General features: G+C 43.4%; 1 protein-coding gene across 1 annotated transcript in view; it reads right to left on the bottom strand.

The window, feature by feature from the left end:
• DSCAM (DS cell adhesion molecule) overlaps positions 1 to 17,378 on the bottom strand; it is a 753,140-nt gene that overhangs the window by 470,134 nt on the left and 265,628 nt on the right. The gene's annotated exons all lie outside the window — the stretch shown is intronic.

Genomic DNA, 17,378 nt, shown 5'->3' with positions numbered 1-17,378 from the left:
GTACACAGGGAACAAAGAAGATGTATGATGTGGCAGGTGGCCTTAAGTTTACAGGGAGTCAGAAGAGAGGAGGAAATGTTTCAGTTTATTCCCGGGCATTTAAGAAAGAGCTGGTGGAAACTTTGGCTTTTCCTCTAACGAAAGAGAAAACCATCAGAGGGTTGGAAGCAGACAGTATGATCTTATTTATATTTTTTTCAAAAATCATTTCATCGACCTATCGATGAACAAAGTGCTTAGAGGGAGGAAGGGAGGGAGAGAGGAATTATTCTCAACGTGTGAATGCTGGGTGAGGGAGGGCAGGGGTAGGGAGGGGGCGGGATTCAATCTAAACAGGTAGTGTTCTCTTCTGCTGATTTTTTCTTGTGACCTTAGATCTGCCACAAGTGAAAGAACAGTTTTAGTTTTCTCACAGTTATTCAAAAATTCTGATGATTTCTGGAAATGTTTGCAAGGAGAGAAGCAATAATAATCCATGCACAGGCTGTATGTTCTCTCTCTGTCTCTGTCTCTCTGTCTCTGTCACTTTCTCTCTCCCCCTCCCCACCCTCCCTCCCTTCCTTTTTATACACCTACGGACCAAACCATGTTGAGGAAATATGGTATTTCTAGCCCCCAGTACTTCAGACCCTTACTTGGAAATAAGGTCATTGAACATGTAATTAGATAAGATGAGGTCATATTGGAGGAGGGTGGACCTTACTCCCTGTGAAGATGAAGGCAGAGATTGGAGTGATGCTTCTACAAACCAAGGAACACCAAAGATTTCCAGAAAACCACCAGAAGCTAAGAGAGGGTCAGGGGGCAGATTCTCCCTCACAGCCCTGAAAAGGAGCCAACCCTGATGACACCTTGGTCTTAGACCATGAGAGAATATGATTCTGTTGTTTAAGCCATCTAGTTTATGGTACTTTGTTACAGCAGCCTTAGCAAACTGATGCACTTCCCAAGCACCTTTGGCATTATACAAATTACTCCTTTATATTCCATGTGGAGCTTTAGAGCTCCTTGAAGTGGGGTCCAGGGGGTATCCCTCTTTGGACCTCAGACAGAATGCTCAGTGAATGCTAAATAGTAGGTGAGTGAGCTGGTGAGCAAGGGAATGAAAAAAGGGAAAGATGGAGGGTTTGACCACCACCGTGGCAGAGCAGGGGCTACCCCTATGGGTAAAGGAAGGTCTGCTTGACAAATAATGCACGTTAACCCCTCCAGCCTCGGGTCCCTCACTCCCCTGCTTTCTCCTCTGAGCAGCCATAGGTTGATAAGGAGACCAGGTTTCAGTGCTCCTTCATTTCCAGTTGAGAGAGATGATGAGATCTTTACTTAACCCCATACAAATGCCAAAGAATGGGGAAACAGTAGGGCGTTCAATGCAGCAGGATCAGCTCCATCAATCCAGTGTTGTCTTCCAAGAACGTGAGCTGTTGGCTACCCCAAAATGTGCAGCTTCCCCAATCACATTAATTATTATAACAACCCGAGACTGTAAAATGTCCAAGTTTTAAATCATTCTTGGGAAAGATTCCATCTTAATAAAGAATTCTGATGTCTCCATTTTGGTGCTAAGTAGAATTTGGCCCAAACCTAAAAGGGAGCGATTTCTAAGTATGAAATGAAAATTTGCTTTGACACGGTGCTTCCTTTCTGTGTTTGCCATCCTGTGAATTCTAGAGCAAGGATTTTATTTTATTTTTCTGTTTAGTCTTTTTCTCCAAGTGTGCTCTTTGGGCCACTTGCTCTTAAAATCATCAGGGATGTTGTTTTCAAATCAGATCTGACGGCCCCTCAGACAGACTTGCTCAAAGAGACAGGGGAGCAGGGCGTACGACGTACAGAGGAGAAACAGGACAGCGCCTTGCATTTTAATTAACTGTTCAGCTGGTTCATACCCAATAAAGGTTGAGATCAATTCCTTTGGCTTCCATTTTTCTTACACATAATAAAGTAGTAGAGGATGAAGGTGGTATGTAGATAAATTATTTTATATACTGAAGAGAAAGACGTGCACTTTATAGGATGAAAAGAAATCCAGAAACACTTTTTATAGATCAAGACTGGGGACTTGGAGGGAGCCGCGTGAGCACAGTCCAGTGGTTGTTTCGGGAGGCCCCCCTCCAACACTGGGAGCCCCACGTCTTTCCGAGAAGTCTTAGGAGTCTCCGGGGAGAGTATGCGATGGAGGTGCTGGGCAGGCTAGACAGCAGCTGTCCTTGGGGTCAACCAGGGCTTGTTTGAGATTAGCTGTTTGTTAGAAATAGTGGGATTTCAAAGGATAAAGGTTTTTATTGCTCTAAAACAAGTTACTATACTTCAATTTAAAAAAATAGAGAAATAAAGAAAAAAACAAGTTTGCCAGTCTACGACCATTTGCAAATAAAACAAATAGAATTCCAGTGAAATGGAATATGGCAAAAATCACCTAACATTAGTATCAGAACAGGAGCAAGATCTGCGTTTTCTTTCCTTTGTATCTGTGCTTTCTACAGGGTGAGAAGAGATGTCACAATAAGTTCATTTAAAATCTTGAATTTTTTGAAAAAGGAAAATACAGCATAAGTATCTACATTTAGATTAAGGCACATTCTCTGTATCTGGACATAATCCAGAGCAGTCCTGGTACAGAGGACCAGGCTTTGTCTCATGGCTTAATGAAAAATTATTTTCACAAATATTCACATATATTTTTATGTTCACAATTTTCCTTAGGTACTAGTGAAAAAAAGTATGATAAAAAAGACATTCCCCTTATGTGCATAGTGCCTATAATTTTAGTTTAAATAACATTTTGCATATGTTTTTATATGGAGTTGCATTATATATTTAAAGATGCTTTATTTTCACGTAGGCTCCATCCTTGATATCCTCATTACAATTCACGGAGCCTTAACACTATTGAGTAATTATCAGCTGTCGAGCTTATGGGCTGTTCCTTTTACATTTGATACCTGCTTACTCCCCCTTTACATGCACAACTGAAAAACAGAAAAACAAAACACTCTCTTCTCACTAATTTGTTCACTAAGCATTAATTAAGGTTCATTTAGATTCTCGAGAAAGTAGAATACAGATCAAACTACAATTCCTTAAGAAGCCTCCATTGATTTTCCAGATACAAATTTCTCTCTCCTACTCCCATAGGACTCAGAGACTCTCCTTTCACACATGCACAATCTTCTTTCTGTCGATCTGAATTACCAAGTCCATTCCTTCACCACCACCACACGGTAGCGTGGGCTTCTGGAGCACCACAACCATATTTTGTTTTCTTTGTGTGTTCCACTCTCACCAAATATGACTTTAATCCTCCCAAATTATCTGAAGCTTATAAAGGAGCCAACGAATAAAATTTTCTAGGATACGAAAGCTTGAAAAATGTAAATCAGAAAAAGATTGATAATAAACAATTTCAAAAAGAAATTGTCTACCCTCCAGACTACCACACCTGTTTTGTCTCCTTTGCTTTGTGTGGAAATACCCTAAAATGTCCATCCTTTTTCCACCATGTTCCCTCTTGGATGCACTCCAGTCCGGTTTTAGCCACATCACTCCACTAACAAATAATTCTGACCTAACCACCTAACCACTGAGAGAATACATTGTATTAAAACATGGACTATATGTTAAAAATGAAGCACTGACACTGCCAGAAGAAAATGCAGCTGCATATCAATATAATCTTGATACAGACGAGGTCTTTCTGTACATCAAAATATTAATGAATGCCATTATTTTTACAGGCCATCCTTGTTTCTATTTTTGTGTGTCTGTGTTTTCTGCATATTACAGAAAGAACATGTACACATTTTCAAGAAGGAAAAAGCAACTCACATTGCTACAATATAACCAACCCAGAAGTGTCTGCAATGGAACCTATTGCAATATTTACTCCCTGCTATGCTTTAGTTACAGATAAATTTAAGCATTTCTTTGAAAGGGAACCTATGCGGAAGGTGAATTTACAAATGAAATAAGGTCCATCCTCACAAGCATCAGGTAATAAATGTTCTAAATAAGTAAGAATACAATGTAAAGCTCAAATTCAAGTATTTTAAGAGAAGAATCATAACAATAGCTCTCCTTACAAGCTGTTGTTGGCACCATTTATTTTGGTCCAGTTTACATAAATTGAAACTTATTTTCTTGCTAATTAAATGAATAGAGGTCTTTTTGTCTTGTTTATGGTTTCCTTTGCTGTGCAAAAGCTTTTGAGTTTAATTAGGTCCCATGTGTTTATTTTTGTTTTTATTTCCATTATTCTGGTAGATGGATCAAAAAAGATCTTGCTGCAATTTATGTGAGAGAGTGTTCTGCCTATGTTTTCTTCTAGGAGTTTTATAGTGTCCGGTCTCACATTTAGGTCTTTAATCCATTTTGAGCTTATTTTTGTGTTTGGTGTGAAAGAATGATCTAATTTCATTTTCTTACATGTAGCTGTCCAGTTTTCCCAGCACCATTTGTTGAAAAGACTGTCTTTCCACCATTGTGTAGTCTTGCCTCCTTTGTCATAGATTAATTGAACATAGGTGCGTGGGTTTATTTCTGAGCTTTCTATCCTGTTCCATTGATCTATATTTCTATTTCTGTGCCAGTACCATACTGTTTTGATGACCAGGGACCTCTGCTCAGTGTTATGTGGCAGCCTGGATGGGAGGGGAGTTTGGGGAAGAATGGATACATGTATAGATATGGCTGAGTCACTTTGCTGTGCACCTGAAACTATCACAACATTGATAATCAGCTATATCCGAATATAAAATAAAAAGTTAAAAAACAAAACAAAAACCAACCAAAAAAAAAACCCAAAAAACCCCACCAAAAAAAAAAAAAAAGCAAACAAAATATAATGAATAGAGGTCTTTTCCAGAACTGCATTTTAGACACACTTGTTAGAAAACATTGACATATGTGCTCATCACTATTAGGCAGTCAGTGGGTTTATATGACTTATAGGAATGAATTTTCCTTTCTTATGGGGTCTCAAGTCTGAGGCATTTTGCATATATGAATTTTGAAATCTATTGAGAAATAAGAGTACACAGAGAGCCAGAAACTAAAAGATCAAGACATAGTAAAAGGGAAAGATATTTTGGGCTAACATCTGCAACCCTGTGGGGTTTCAGATATAGATATACATACATATATGCATGCACATAAATATATGTATTATAAGACCTGAGGCCAACTTTTTGCAAGTTGTGGTGTTATTAGATCTATTAAAATGAACTTTAATAAATGAAACAATAAGACCATCCTTAAGGAAGAATCATTTTTCCAATGTATTGATGTCCAGAGAGACTTTGAAGAAACACATTCAAATTCAGCAACATTTACTGCTCTGAAAGTCAGAGAAAGTAAGTAATTGGAGGTAAATCTTTTATTTTTTTATTTTTATTTCATTTTTTTTACAATAGGTCCTGTTGGTTATCTATTTTAAATATAGCATTGTGTACAGTTCAATCCCAAATTCCCAATCTGTTCCTCTCCCCCACCCATCCCCCCAGTAACCATAGGTTCATTCTCTAAGTCTGTGAGTCTGTTTCTGTTTTGTAAATAAGTTCATTTGTATCATTTTTTAGATCCCACATATAAGTGATATCATATGATATTTGTCTTTCTCTCTCTGACTTACTTCACTTAGTGTGATAATCTCTAGGTCCACACGTTGCTGCACATGGCATTATTTCATTCTTCTTAATGGCTGAGTAATATTCCATTGTATATATGTACCACATCTTCTTTAGGTAAATCTAAATTTGGATCTGGTAGATGTCACAACAGACAGCAGTGGTGTTTGGTTGTGGTCCTAAAGCATGCCTCTTAAAATAGGAGGAACACATTTAGAGTTATGTTGTAGCCCTGACACTCAAGAAGAACGCCACCTGCCCAGCTCAGTAGCTGGAAACAAAGAAAAAGCCGAGCAAAATACACAAAAGATGGTGGAGAAAAGGCTCAGTAGCTCAAAGATTTAACAAGGGAAACCCCTTTTCTGAAAACACATGGCACTTTTGCTTCCCTTCTGACTTACTGAGACCATCTGCCTCCTGGTCTTTAATTGATTTTGGAAGAGGGACTTGATTATTCAAAAACCTAAAAAAAAAAAAGAACCTATGTTTCAAAAATAAATATTTAATCTCAAAAGAGGAAAGTTAAGATGCCATTTATACACATAGCTGGTAATGACTTATTAACATGAACTTGAAGCTGTCATGAAAGAAAACATGTATGGTTAAGAATACAAGGAATACCTGTGCTGGCCAGGGCTCTTCTCCCACACCATGTGGAAGTTAGATGGATGGTTTTCAAGCTGTGCTTACAGGGGTCAGGGTGATGAGCGTTCTCTGGAAGTGGGGACTGTGCAGGAAAAATGCATCTCAATCCAGCCAGAGCGTCTCCCTTTGTATACATTTTCTGTCTTCAGAAATATAAATATAGAAGAGGAGGAGAAGGCCTCAGGTGTCTTTTGGTTTATAGGTTGTTTTTTCTTTCTAAATGGAAGCTGTGCATTTTAAAATGATTAATTTAATGAAAGTCTGTGTAAGAAGAGAAGACTCCAAGGGAGACACAGAGAAGAAGACCATGTGATGACAGAGCAGAGATTGGGCATGATGTGTCTACAAACCAAGGAACACCAAGGAGTGCCAGCAGCTACTGGGAGCTGGGAGAGGCAGCAAGTATTCCTCCTGAGAGCTTTCAGAGGGCGCACAGCCCTGCGACACCCTGATTTTGGATTTCTAGGCTTTAGATCTGTGAGAGCATAAATTTCTGCTGTCTTAAGCCTCTCAGTTCATGCTGATATGTTAGGGCAACCCCAGGAAACTAACATGGTAGCCATTACTACTGTTGTTATGATTAATCTCTCAGGTGAACCTTTCCAAATGAAAATGATCTTTCAATTTGCATTTAATAGTCAAATTGAACTTGGGAGCCTCCAGGTATCAACTTTTTTCCAAATAAGGAAAGTGAACCATGTATTCATTATCATTTAACTAAAAGGGTGTAAAACAAGGCAGAATGAGGGCCAGGATTCAAAACCCAAGAACCTACCATGTGTTTGTTAATCTTCACAAACCCCAGGAAACATTTCTTCTCTGAGATCCTTCAGTGGGATTATCAGGCCCTGTGATTTCTAGAACTTCACATGTCTTGGCTCCCTAGCAAATGGAAAAGCCTCACTTGCAGGTCCCACCTGTTTTCCCAAGTCTTTGCTTTAATATTTTATAAAAGCTAAAAACACTTGAGAAGCCAAAGAGGCTGAGAGCATGAGACAGAGAAGCATGGCTTTTGCACCTGCCGTTTACACCCAGGGAGCCTTGATTTCCTGAGCCATAGAATGGAGGTCACTGTGACCCCAGGGGGTGTGGGAAGGGTGTGAGATGATGCATGAAGGTCACGTCCTGGCCCCGCACAGCAGGCGGTGCTGCAGAGCTGCACTGAGCAACATCAGGCATCAGCTTTCCACATTCACTGCATGAAGGAGGGAAGGCCGTGAGAAACAAGTTGGAAGCAGGACATATATTTGTAGCCGTTAGTGGAGTCTGTGAACATTTGTCCCCATTCGTCCACTGCGATAGTCTCGGCCCCTCCACCCCCGTCACGTGGTCAGGTGAACCTGTTACAGAGGACAGCAATGTCCTGGGTGGCAGGGTGGCAGCCAAGGGGCTTGGGGACAGAAGGCTGGGTCCTGTCTGGGCTTTCCCTGTTGGCACACGGCCTTGGAGGGTGTCCTAGCCTTGCTAAGACTTTGCTCCCTCTTCCGTAAATGAAGATCATAATCATAACCAAGTGGTCATGAATCTTAAGTCACGTGATGCAGTATCCAGGGTCTGGCCTTGAATGCGTGTCCAGCTTTCCTTACAAGACCCCCTGCATAAAGCTCAGACAAAGAACTCTCCCTCTTCCAGGACACAGGCATTTGAAGAGGGCCAATGTGTAGGGCAAGTCCATTCCCTGGGAAAAGTGACTTTCACATATCTACAGGGGAGATACTTGGGGTGGGAAACCATGGAGGCAGGCAGGGGACTAAGCAGAATTGTAGGCAACACTTCAGTGGGTCAAGTAGCTGCTGAAGGGCCCCTGCCAGGTTAGGGGCTTCACCAGTATCCTGGGCAAACTCTGGCCAGAGCAAAACGCAAAATGGCCAATAGATTATGAGCTTTGTTTGAGACAGTTCTGGGTCTGAAGGTCACCACTTCCCAGCATCTCGACCTTGGGCACGTTGTTAAGACGTCTATGAGCCTCAGGTTCCATGAGGGATTAATGGGAAACACCCACCCCACAGGATCTAGTCCCCCTGAGCATAGCTCCTGGAACAGAGGGGAAAGCAAATAAATGGAGTCCCCCCAGTCCACCGACAGGACTCAGATGACCTTTGGTTTTTATGTTATTTTTATTCCTTTGAGATGCAGTCCATTCATTTAAAAAATAACTGTGATTAATTTTTTTAAAGAATAGCTGACATTTCCTAAAGTTGAATTTGTGACTTATTTAATATTTATTGCGATTGAGTCACTGCTAGCCTCACCCCAAAACCCATCTGGAAAAAGAGAAGTGCAGGTCTTTTAAGGGAAGTCCAGTCTTGTGCTTCCCTCCACCCTGTATCACGGTACCTTTTCAGGAGAGAAGGCGGCTCAGTTCTGGTGGTCAGGGCTGGGGTAAGGTCTGGAGGATCCTTTAATTAGGCTGACATCCAGTTTTGGGGGTGACTGGAGAGCATTTCTTCTTGAGACCCAAATCAGCTCCATCCGAATTTCCCCGTAAGACCATATGCAAAGCAACCAAAATGGTGCCCAGGAGCAGCCGACTCTCGGTCAAGACGGGATCTTTGTTTCTTCTCTTTTCTTTTTTTATATATTTTTTAACTTTTTATTTTATATTGGCATATAGTTGATTAACAATGGTGTGTTAGTTTCAGGGACTTCCCTGGTGGCACAGTGGTTCAGAATCCTCCTACCAATGCAGGGGACACGGGTTCGAGCCCTGGTCCGGGAAGATCCCACATGCCGTGGAGCCACTAATCCTGTGCACCACAACTACTGAGCCTGCCCTTTAGAGCCCGCGAGCCACAACTACTGAGCCCATGCGCCACACTACTGAGCCTGCGCTCTAGAGCCTGCAAGCCACAACTACTGGAGCCCGCTAGCCACAACTACTGAAGCCCACGCGCTTAGAGCCTGTGCTCCACAACAAGAGAAACCACCGCAATGAGAAGCCCGTGCACCGCAACGAAGACCCAACGCAACCAAGATAAAAATAAATAAATAAATAAATTTATTTATTTTAAAAAGCAAAACAATGTTGTGTTTATGTCAAGTGTACAGCAAAGTGATTAGTTATCCACATACATGTATCTATTCTTTTTCAAATTCTTTTCCCATTTAGGCTGTTACATAATACTGAGCAGAGTTCCCTGTGCTAGACAGTAGGTCCTTGTTGGTTCTCTATTTTAAATACAACAGCGTGTGGGACTTCCCTGGCGGTCCAGTGGTTAAGACTCTGCGCTTCCACTGCAGGGACCACAGATTCGATTCCTGGCTGGAGAACTAGGATCCCGCATGCCGTGTGGTGTGGCCAAAACAAGAAAGAAAGAGGGAATCGGGAAGGGGTCTTTACCATCTTCTCTGTCCTCAACCCCACGCACTCCAAGGAGGACGTGCCTCATTGTCCCTGGGGTGCAGGTCCAGCTCAGCAGGCAGCAGCTGCAGCCCTCTGGCCATCTCTGCTATCCCCTGGCTTCACATTCCTTCCCCAGCCTTCTTTCTTCCTTCTCAGGCTCCTGCTGCTAGAAAGGTCTTAATCCCGGTGACTGAGGGAAACACGAAATGGTGGCTCAGAATCAAATCAGCCCAGAAGCCGCCCTGTGCCCAAGCCCATCACCTGGAGGCACCTGAAAGCTAATTCCTCAAAAGCCCAGCATGGTCATCTCCTTTTCAAAGCCCTGGGATTCAGCTGTCAGGCCACATGAAAACCATTCTCCTCAAGGTTGAAATTTTAATGCACTGTTTACACATCGAAGCAAAAGAGGTCTACATAATTCATAGAGCACAGAACATTGAGAGACGGAGCACAAAGTATGTTTTAAAGAAAAAAAAAAAGAAAAGAAAAAGGCTGAGAAGGAGGAAGGCATACCCTCCTGACTGGTCCTTCACAACCACCAAGAAATCCGCGGAACCAGACGGCAGGGCCCTCTCCCACTTCTAAAGGGTGGTGATGATCCAGCCCCAGGGGACCTCTTCCCAAAGGCTGCCCCAAACCCCATCCAGCAGCAGCCCCAGGAAGGAGCACAGAAACGGAACGCCCTGCCAGTTGCCAGAGCAAAGCATCCACTGTCCTGCACACGGGCATGAAACCCTGCGAGCAGACTCGGAGTCTGTGCCACGGTCCCGGGAACAATGGAAGGGTCTCCCCGGGACACAGGCGGGGCAGGAGGAAGCCTGCACACACCCTGCCCCTGCAGATGCGCACAGCGCCCGGCAGCCCCCCAAGTCGGGGCGGAGTTCCTTCGCGTGTCATCAGCAAGGGGTGCCCAGCAGAGGCAGCCTGGCATATGGTGTCTCCACTTCTTTAGTGACAAGTGGCATTTTAGCAGGGCTGCTGCGGAGGGGCCGGGAGAGAGCCGGTTGGCTCATCACGCCCCGTTGCCTGCACCCTCAGGCAGAATCATATTGCTTTATGCAGATGAGCTCATAACAGTTTCTTCAATTTGGCTTTTATAGAAAAAAGTGCCAGCTCCTCACATTGTGTCAACACACACCCGAGGGCCTACCACTTTACAACGCGAGTGTATTACGATTTAAAGACAAGCGTTTAGCTGAACATCAGTGCTGCCTTCAGAGTTTAATTACCGCCCTCCTCATGGGGCCCAATGAGCCAGCGACTCCTCCCAAGAGGCTTCTGCTTGGTGATGATCTTTAACTAAGTAAGTTAATGCCAAACCGGCTGGGCTTAAAGCGCCCGCATCTGATTTCCTGCTCTGCTTTGAGACTGTGGATGGCTGGTAATGAGCCATGTGCAATTCAGAAGCCTGGGGCAATTAATTTCCCATTGGGGGGAAAAACTAGTAGAACGCATATATAATAAACTAGTAGAATATAACAAATGATTTAGATAATATATGTGTATATATTATTACAGATACTATATGTTAAAATATATATTAAATTTTTAATTTCCTTTTCTGAATTTCCAGAGAAAGAACTCAATAGAAGAAGCAAGCATGTGAAACGACTTCCAATTTTATTAAAGTAGTCATTTAACTCCAACACCAAAAGAAGTCCTTTGCCTCTTCAAATCCTTTCTTAACGTACGGAGTTGAACAAAGCGGACTTGAAAGGCTGGGTCACAGCTTCTCTGCTTCCTGCATAGTAATCGTTAAACTAGCTCTTTCTTCCAAACCATCATTAAGTAGGCAGAGATTTGGGGTATATAACTGTCTTTTAGAGGATAAAATTGACATGTCAAGAGTAGTACACACTGAAATTTTGTCTGAAAGTGGTCCAGAGAGTTAAAAATCTAGTAAAAGCCATCCAAGTGTTGAAATAGGGTAAAACATAAAGAATGCCTTTTATCTTCTTGTTTTTCAAAAATACAAGAAAATGGCTGCCCTGGTGGTGCAGTGGTTAAGAATCCGCCTGCCAGTGCAGGGGACATGGGTTCGAGCCCTGGTCCAGGAAGATCCCACATGCCACGGAGCAACTAAGCCCCGTGCGCTGCAACTACTGAGCCTGTGCTCTACAGCCCTCAAGCCACGGTTACTGAGCCCACGAGCCACAACTGCTGAAGCCCACGCACCTAGAGCCATTGCTCTACAACAAGAGGAGCCACCACAATGAGAGGCCCACGCACTGCAACGAAGAGCAGCCCCCACTCACTGCAACTAGAGGAAGCCCACACACAGCAATGAAGACCCAACAGAAGCAAAAAAAAAAAAAAAAAAAAAAACCAAGGAGAAAAAGATGAATCAAAGCATCAATTTCATTTTTAACTAAACCGAGTGTGGCAGAATGCTCCTAAGGTGTTGACTGAGCTCCAAATAGGCCAAGGTATTAAGTTTTCATTCTGGAAATTCCAGAAGCTTCTTCGGTCATCTATTGATACTTTGAGATAAAAAATGCACCAAGGTTATGCAGCCGTGCTGATGAAGAGAGCAGAGAGCAGCTAAGGAGGATGAGTCCTGGTCGTATGTGACTGTCTCCCAGCATTCGTGTAACCAAACTAAAAAAAAAAAAAAAATTCCTGAAACCTCTGTTTGTGGCATTGAGTCAAATAAGCCATGTGTTTCTATTTAAATGCTTGAGGGGTAGGAGGCAAGTGACTCAAATGCTTGAGTCGGGGTAGGAGGGCAGGGCTCACCCTCGGGACTGGAAGATCCAGGTTCTAGTCCTGCCTCTTCTATGTTTAAGGTGTAAGACGTGGGAACAAGTCCTACTCTCATGTTCCTCCTTAGTCAGCAAAAGACTGTATCTGTTACACTGGGTGCTGGAACTCCAGCTGAGCAGATGGAGAGAGGGCTGGGGAGACGTGGAGCTGGGACAGACCACCTGGGGGCAGGTATCCCATGCGAGACAATGCTGATGAATAACGGTCTACAGCCAACAAAGGGCACCAGATGATTCATATAATAAAGTCACGCTGATATATGCAAAAGTTCATGAAAGAAATGCTGAAATGGATGCAATGATGTTGAAATGAATAAACTAATGCAAAGTGAGGTAAAGAGCCTGGCTTTATTGAAAGTCTCGGAAGTACCAAGCACTATGCCTGTTCCTTTGTGTTCCTGATTTCATTTACTTATGAACAGAACAAACTCTATCAGAATCCAGCCCTCCTCTGCAGGAAATGGCCACGATCACCCAGCGGGATCCCAATGCCAAGCCAATATCCAGTTTGCCATTCAACTTGACTCAACCAATACACTTTCCCTGAGTTGCCCTGTCCCCCTGCTTTCTACCTTTCATACACTGAGTTAAAAATATTTTATTAAAAGCTCAGTAAAATATTGTACAGTCTTTACACACTCCTTTGCATATAAAAATGGCTTTTTCATCAAAATTGCAGCCAAGTGCTGCTGGGTCCTTGCCACTCCCTTCAGGGTGCTCCCTTCTTCTCATTGGATGAGATACTTCCAACAACCGTATCATGCTCTGTGTGGCGCGCTTTTGTAGAGCAGTAGTTGCCAAGATATATGACTGTGGCAGCCTCATCTCAAAGGTCTGCTTAGAGGGTCAGAGGACTCAGGTCCATGAGAAAGGGACAAGCAAGGTGGCTGATGAGGGAGGGGCTGCGGCAGGTAGATGGTGGGCTACAGGCATCCTGAAGCTACACCACCCATACAGTCACTGGGCCTCAGCTTTCTTACTCTGGGTTTCATAGACAAGAGGGAAAAGTGCTGAGCGTCCCTCAGGCCAAGCTGAGTGTTCGTTGGAGCCTATACTTCCCTAAGAGAGGGTGTTTCCAACCTTAACGCTTCCTGTGATGGGCTGTCCAGCAACTCGAGGTGAGGTTGAAATCAGCTGACTCGGAGAAGAGTGCCTGCCCAGTCCCTGGGAGGGCTGCAATGTCAGAGGGCTGCAGTGTCACAGGCTTAAGGAAATGTTCTGCGCAAGGATGGTCACTGAGGGAGTGAGATCCAGAAATGTCAAAGCCCTTTTCTCCAAAAGGGAGCCGGTGTGGTTACCCTGAGGTTGTGTGGCCTTCTCTTCCCGTTCACCCCACGTGCGACCCAATAAGCTGGTGAAGATGGTATCAATTAGGGGCAAGTCTGGACAACAGAAACTCCTTCTGTTATCTTAACAGAAAGAATTTAACAGAAAGAATTGCTAACCAGATATTAGAGAACAGAAAATGCTCAAAGGAGACACTGCAGCTTCAGAGACTTGGTAACTGCAGGGCTGAGAGAATGAAAGGAAACAGGTTGGGGTAACTGGAATCCAGAGGCTTGGGAAAGGGCCCACGGAGCTGGACATACAAGGTGACATCTTGGTGGCTGGCAGATGCTGGAACCTCAGGAGCTCAGAAGAGGGACCCTGTAACTCAGACTTCTAAATAGAGGAGGCTATTGGCTGGCATTTGCATCTCCAAGAGGTATAATGAGGGTGGTTTTGCAGGTGCAGAGTGATAACCCTGCAGGTAACCCAGGACTCATCTGCCACTGCTAGGCAACATTTAGGTTCTGCTGACACAAGCAGGAGTCAATGGGTGGGAATTTGCCCCTTATTTCTCTGCCAGCCATCAAGACAACTCAAGTAGCTCCAAATGGTGAGCCCAACAGAGCAGCTGGTGAAAGAGAAGGGTGTCTGCAGAACCTCAGCCTTGGCATCACAGTGCAGAGTAGAGAGGGTGGAGATGAAATACCTAATCGGAGAAAGAAAACAGTCCAACCAACTATTGCTGTGTCTGTGTATTAGTTTTCTATCCCTGTGGACAAATCTCTACAAGCCTAGCACTTTACAATAACCCCCATCACGAGCCCAGCGTTCTCACCCCAGATGCCTGCCATGCCTAGTTGGGCTCTCTGCTTAGGATGCCACAGGCTGAAATCAAGGGGACAGCCAGGCTGGTCTCTCATGGGGAGGCTCTAGGGAGACTCCCCTCCCAAACTCATTCTTGCTGTTGGCAGAATTCAGTCTCTTGCGGTTTGGGGACCGAGGCCTCTATCTTCTTGCTGTCTATAGCTGGAGGCTGCTCTCAGCCCCTAGAGGCTGCCCACGTCACTTGCCAGGTGGCCCCTCACCTCAATTTCTCCTCATGCTCTGACTTCTAGAGCAAATTTAAAGGTCAGGCTCACCCTGGTCATCTCCCCACCTAAGGTCTGCTTCTTTGGAACCTTAATCACAGCTACAAAATGCCCTTTGCCATAGAATGTAACATAATCACAGGAGCGAGATCTCGTTGGGAGGAAAGCATTCTTGGGCAAGGGTCTTTGAAGGTCACCTTAGAATCATGCTGGCCACAAGCAGCATGTAGGAGATCCATTCTAGGGGCAGGACAGGAATAAAGACGCAGACGTAGAGAATGGACATGAGGACACGGGGAGGGGGCAGAGTAAGCTGGGACAAAGTGAGAGAGTGGCATGGACATATATACACTACCAAATGTAAAATAGATAGCTAGGGGGAAGCAGCCGCATAGCACAGGGAGATCAGCTCAGTGCTTTGTGACCACCTAGAGGGTTGGATTAGGGAGGGTAGGAGGGAGATGCAAGAGGGCGGAGATATGTGGATATATGTATACCTATAGCTGATTCACTTTGTTATAAAGCAGAAACTAACACACCACTGTAGAGCAATTATACTCCAATAAAGATGTTAAAAAAAAAAGAGTGAGAATTCACAAGGAATTTTACCAGGCATTCCAGGTAGGTCCAAGCAAAGCTCTGGTAAAAGGTAAAGCTAAATTTTTAGACAAAATGCACTCAGATGAAAACTGTAACCACTCAAAACGTTTTGAATAAGGAATGAAACTGTGGGGCAGCGTAAGCTCCACAGCGTATTTTGCAACTTCCCAATTATCCCACCAGATGCCACGATGCACACGTATGATGTGTGGACAAGCGCTGAGCTGGCTGCACCTATTTCTTCTCTGCATGTGAAAGCGGCACCCTGCAAGCTGGTCTCAGGTCAGGTTTTAAAGGATGACTCTTCTTATTTAGCTGTTCTGCATGGTTGAGAGGCAAGGCTGAAAGGATGCGGACCAGTGCTACACAGCTCCAGGCACCTGCTATCTCCCTCCTGTCCTCAGAGAAGCATCAGCGTTCCAAAAGTGGAAACAGAGACAGAAGACTAGAAAGTGGCACGTTCAAAGAGAAAGCCAAAAGAATGAGAGCAGCCCTTTCCCCACCACCAGACCCATCCAATGAGGGAGATGTCTCCTTCAGATCTACCATGAGGGTTGGGATGGGTGGGCTTCAGCACATGGCATTTCTCAACTCCGATGCAACTGGAAATTCACCTCTCTGGGAAACGGTGGTTCACTGAGAAACCCACATGCATCGACCTATTAGTACCAGTGGGAGCAACATCCAGAATCTGCCCCACGGTCCTGAAATCCTCTGTGTTAGAAATATTTCTATCTTCTTCCACAATCTAATATTCTATCTCAGTGACTTTACCTGCATGCTGCTGTTATAGGTTAACTGCTTCATCTACTTTCCATCTGAACCAGATCTCAGACTATATTTAAATCTAATAGGGCTGACCAAATCTGCTGGCAAATTCTTACATTCTTTTTTTATCTAGAGAAATCAGCACTTACATAATCTTGATGCATTTTCACCTCTTTATCTACCTTTGCGAACTAATTTCACTCTGATCTGTGCCATGTAAATAGTCTTGACATTACAATGATATGCAGTGTTCTTAAAAAGCTTTCTCTTCACCCAACTTTATAATGGGCATTATTTCCTTTGCTTAAGTGTTTCTAAAGTACTGCAGAGATTGTCGTAAAAGAACATTGCAGATCATCTGGAAACGGTTTTCTATTTATTTATTTATTTATTTTTTAGTCTAGGATTAGGATGCAAATCCAACCCGGAAATTGAACCATCCCTAAATTGCATCACTGTTTATCTGATTACTGCTCAAAACCATCTGTCCCTAACTGTAAGACAACAAATCAGCGGGGATTAAAGAACAAAGCCTCTTACAATGGTCTCTATTGGCGGACTTTAAAAATAAAAGAAGAAACAGCACATATCCCAACCTTTCATTCTAGATTTTAAAACTCCATCAAGAGTTTTTGTTGATATAATTTGAGTGTTGCTGTTATGAAAGTACTAGAGGGCTTATCTTTATAACCTCAGAGAGGGCATATGCATGTTTGCACTTCTGAGAATCTCCAGTGAATTCTAGAGACCCAGACAATAGCAGCATCTTATTCAAAGCGGCATTTCATTTAGAAGGGCTGATGGTGACATAGTAGAAATTTGCCGTGGCTTCTGTGAGATCACTGTGTGAAAGACACATTCTGTGTGATAGGTCCTGAAGCTGTGTGAGGTGGGGAGGCCCCTGCATTGTAACATGAAACCTAGGAAAATTCACATTTTTTCCTAACTCTTTGCAGACAGATTTTTTTTTATAGTATTAAGCCAAATCCATATTCAACTCTTCTCTAACCAATCCTTCCTCTTCCAACCAAGTACTGTGGTAAGATAGTGAAACACTTTTCATTCTTAATTCTCAAGACAGTAATCAGTTTTCACCCCAGAGTATATTGCAAACACTTGCCAACAATGTCTGTTTCAATTCTCAAATCCAGTTCAACCTGTAATTTTTTTCTTCTGAATTATTATTTTTTTTAACATTCTAAGGCAGAGTCCTGGTATCACTGAAACAAGACTATTCGAAATGAAGGGTTCCCAAGAGATCCCTTAGCTCAATTTCTTC

The sequence above is a fragment of the Mesoplodon densirostris genome, chromosome 5 (genome assembly GCF_025265405.1).
Source record: "Mesoplodon densirostris isolate mMesDen1 chromosome 5, mMesDen1 primary haplotype, whole genome shotgun sequence".
Taxonomy (NCBI): domain Eukaryota; kingdom Metazoa; phylum Chordata; class Mammalia; order Artiodactyla; family Ziphiidae; genus Mesoplodon; species Mesoplodon densirostris.
The sequence above is the reverse complement of the archived record's forward strand: the minus strand, read 5'-3'. Positions and strand labels throughout refer to the sequence as shown.